Source organism: Pipistrellus kuhlii, unplaced genomic scaffold (assembly GCF_014108245.1).
Source record: "Pipistrellus kuhlii isolate mPipKuh1 unplaced genomic scaffold, mPipKuh1.p scaffold_m20_p_14, whole genome shotgun sequence".
NCBI classification, from domain to species: domain Eukaryota; kingdom Metazoa; phylum Chordata; class Mammalia; order Chiroptera; family Vespertilionidae; genus Pipistrellus; species Pipistrellus kuhlii.
Window position 1 is genome coordinate 34236545 of NW_023425449.1, and position 4701 is coordinate 34241245.

Consider the following 4701-nt stretch of genomic DNA (forward strand, 5'->3'; position numbering starts at 1 on the left):
ACCCATATTTTCTTATTATGATATATGATACTCCTATAGAAGAGTGTAAATAACATATACGCACACTTTAAAGAATAGCAAAGTAAATAGCTATTTTCCCAGCACCCGGTTTAGAAATAGAATGCTCCCAATATCTTTACAATCCCCACTTTCCTTCTTGTGTCCCTTCCTCTGCCTTCCTTGTGACGGTAGTTGTGAGCCTGAATTTTATGTTTATATTTCTCCTGCCTTTCCTCATGATTTTATCACATATGTACATATTATATGCAGTAAATATTTTTAAATTTTGCATACTGCAGAAGCACAGATAAACGGAATCTACTGTATGTGTTCCTTTGTGATTTCCCTTTTCTCTCTCAATATTTAAGATTTACTCATGAGCTGAAGTTACTCATTTTTACTGCTATATAGTGTCCATCTGTAATAATGTCGCACTGATATTTTTATTTATTCTAATTGTAATGGACATATATTTCAGGGCCCACTCTTAATGGATGTAAACATATGGAATGTGAAATAATTTACAAGAACTGTTTTTCTATCACAAATGTAAGGTGAGATACAAGAGTTTCTGTACAATAATATTTTACAAGCTTTTCTGACCATAATACAAATTGGTTTTGCACAATTTTCTCAAAACAATACATGGATCACCAAGGATGCCTTTTGATGTTTTCTGATCCATTTTATTTTTAAAACTGGTTTTGTTCCTCTAAATTGATTTCTTGACCTATTCATGGGTCACAATCAGTCAGTGAGCAGTTTTAAGAAGATTGCCCCAGGACGAGGAATGGAGTTGCTGGGCTGAGAAACATGCACACCACTAGCCCATCAGATAGTGCTCTGTGGGTGTGGTCAGTGGCGCTGGGATCCTCCCTTATAGCCACAGCAAGTGCTCTCTTCTACTACAGCTTTATTCTTATTTGATACCATCGATTCTTAACATTTTTAAAAAATATATATTTTACTGATTTTTTAAAGAGAGGAAGACAGAGGGATAGAGAGTTAGAAACATCGATGAGAGAGAGTCATCGATCAGCTGCCTCTTGCACACCCCCACTGGAGATGTGCCCGCAACCAAGGTACATGCCCTTGACCGGAATTGAACCCAGGACCTTTCAGTCCGCAGACTGATGCTCTACCACTGAGTCAAACCAGTTTCGGCCGAATCTTATATTTTATCTTTCACTACATTCCAGGTCTTTAATAAAAATAATTGAATAAGTACCCAATATTAAAGTTCACCACAGATCATCCAGATTAGAATAACCTACTCAGTCTGTCAGTAAAAATACAAATTCAGAAGAAATGAGAAAGTTTCATTTGGGGGCATTTCCACGAATGAGCTTTTTCTTAGGAAAAAAAAAAAGTGATGTATGCTAAACATACCAGGTGGACACTAAAGAGTGAAGTGGCATCTGAAGTATAGTTCCTAAATTGATTCTTCTGGTGATTCTGATTGTCAGATCAGTAGTTAGCTATGAAAAGCATGAACCTATAGTTGTAAAAAAAAATCTACTTTGGGTTTTAATCTGAGTCAACAAAAATATTAGCAACACCAGTAAGCAAATGAAATGCGTGTTTTGTGTTTTGGGAGCCCAAGGCTACCACAAATTCAAATAATTCCTGGTGTTGTCATTATGCTATTTCTATTTAAATTTAGACATCTATTCTTTGATTTTTCTGACTGTATTCAATAAAGAATGACAGGAAGAGATTTGGATAATCTGCTACTTTCACTCTACTAAATCCTTGAGATAGATTTCTGGTGAACATGCCACTCACTCTCCCTAGTGGAAAATTAGGGGCTTGGGACTTGAGATTTGGACAAGGCAACTTGCACTCTGACTTGTGCCTCTCTCTGGCATGTGGAAGGTCTGGAGGGTAGGATTGCTAAATTTCCGTGCACACAATCCTTCAGAGGTCTGCACCATCCCAGACCTTCAGCCATTGCCAATGCTGTGGCAAATTAGCAAGACCAAGTAAGTCAGTTAAGTTCTCTTCTTGCAGACAGGCAGCTAATTTATTTATGGCAAATTCTTTGGCCCCTTGCCAACACCAAGCATATTCACATAAAACTGGTTGGGGAGGGGAGGCAGAGAAAGGAAGACTGCAAAGCTGCATCCTGGCCCAAAGCATCACTAAGGCTTCCAAAGAGTACCACCTCCACAGGAGGGCTATTTGGGGAAAGGTTCTGAATCCAGTTTAAAAAGAGAGATGTATTCTATCACCAGCCTCTCCCCTGCCTGGAAAGCTGTCTTACAGAATTCCCGTTTGTAGAGCAGAATCCCATTTTGTAGAGAAGAACATAAGGTCCAGGAACGAGGGAGTAATGCTCTTAGGAGCTTAGCAATTTTTGGTCCTGGCTCTGTTAGCAGTTCGCTGATTTTTTTAAAAAAGTTTCATTTGAAACTTGTCAAGAGGCTTTTAGATCCATAAAGTTCCATCTATATTCACAGATTTAAATGCAAGCTATAGCACATTCTGCTATTTAACTCCCAAATATGTTTTCTTATTTTTTAAAACACTGATCACTACTGGTGATCAGTGTTTAAAATGTAATGTATTTTCCATTAGTTTGATTTTGAGTTCTTAAAATTCATGGTTTTTATAGAATCATTTGTGTATTCACATTTATATATTTTTTTAAATAGCTTTATGTAAATGTGAGTCAAGAGGCTTAAAAATAAATTTTATTTTTTAGTTTATGCCTAATACAGATTAATATTCAAGAAATAACATTAATTTATCTTCATTCATTCATTCATTCATTCAACACCTTACCAGGCACATGCCCACTTTTACAAAGGGCTTTATGTCATGCATCATTTCACAGAAGTCCAGCAGAACCCTGAGAGCGTCTTAGTGGGTTCGAATGATGACGATGTTGGTGGGAAGCCCGAGTGTCTTCTCTGGGGTCTAGCTAGGCAGGCAAAGGGGGCATCTGAAGGCATTGGGGGACCTTTGCACTGTTGACCCCTTCCTCCCATCATCCTGTCCTTAGCCAGTTCCTATGCTCTGGATGACAAGGGTTGAGATAAGAAAATACTGAAGTGCTAGTGATTTACTAAGCCCTCGCTCCCAGGAATGACCCTCTGAATTTTGTAGCACAACCAGAGGGAGTAACTCACAGAGATTTCTGCTGGAAAAGCTTCCTCTGTGGTGATACTCAGGTGGAGGAAACAGGTTTGCTGATTACCTAGTTCCTCATCCAGGAAAAATTGGATGATAATTTTTGTATTGACTCAACAGCTTCATTAGTTTTATTTTTCTATTTGCAATACTGTTAAGACTTCTGATGTTTTTGTGGCTGTTTTAGCTATTACATTAAGGAAGAAGAAAAAAGACAAAACAAAACAAAACAAAAAAACACTCCCAAATGGGCAATAAAAAGTTGAAAAGTTGTTAAACAATTATGAGAAGGAGTTATTCTTAAATCTACTCTCCAGGCATCTAGACTAGCGGGAGGCTGTGCCTGAGTCTTAAAAGCTGATAAAAGAACCTCCAGGCAAATGAGTCAGCTAATGATGTGCATTGAGGAACTCTGCTTCATAAACTCTTCAGCCTACTCGGGACAAGCTAGCTTCCTGCCTCTACCCTTCTTCCACATGCTTATGCTTGATAACATTCCCCAGGTATTAATGTAACAGTAGGGAATTATAACCCACCCACCATTCTTTTGACATTATTTTTGTAAATGTTGACCCAACTGAGATATAGCTTGTAGATAAGTAGTATCCTATATAATAAAAGGCTAATATGCAAATCAGCTGAACAGGGGAATGACCAGTTGCTCTGATGCACACTGACCACCAGGGGGAAGATGCAGGAGCTGCCCCCTGATGGTCAGCGCGCTCTCACAGGGAGAGCACCACTTAGTCAGAAGCCAGGCTCATGGTTGGCTAGCATAACAGTGGTGGCCGGAGCCTCTCCCACCTTCACCACAGCGCTAAGGATGTCAGATTGGTGGCTTAGGCTGTCAGTCAGACATCCCCTGAGGGCTCCTGGACTTCGAGAGGTCACAGGCCTAGCTGAGGCTCCCCACACCCAGAGTGCACAAATTTCATGTACCAGGCCTCTAGTGTTTGTATAAGAATCCTAGTAACTAACTTTAGAAGTTACAGATTCTGACCTTCAGTCATCCTAGTTCCCAGAGATTTGCTGACCTTCAACCACTGAACCAGGATGATGTAGAACCAGGATGAGGAAGACCAGGATGATATACACCAGACCATCACTTGATCAGTTTTGAGGTTTTAATAGAAAAAAGTGGTGCTGGCCTGAACGTAGAGAACTTTTCAACCCCCTCCCTTTGATCTCTTTGTTTTGTTTTCCCTCTCCATCCTTATAATAATCTCTACCTGCACTGAGATGTTGAAATGGGCTTTGTGCCAATAGTATCCCATCTTCTTAGGCAGCCCACACTGGAATAAACCTCTTTCCTTCTTCATCAGCACCTGTCTCATGAGTTTGGCTTTGATAGTGGCAGGCAGCCAAACTTGAGTTTTGGTTACATTAATGAACTACAGGGAAACAGTTGCCAAGTCTTTCACCTTTTATGCCCCTCCCTGGTGGTGCTAATGGGCACAGATACTTTGGTGAAGTAAGGAGGTAAGAGAGAAAATAAGTAATGAAATTTATGTCCCTCTTGAGAAGTCTTAATGGCACATGAGCCTCAGATTAAGAAAATACTAAATGCAT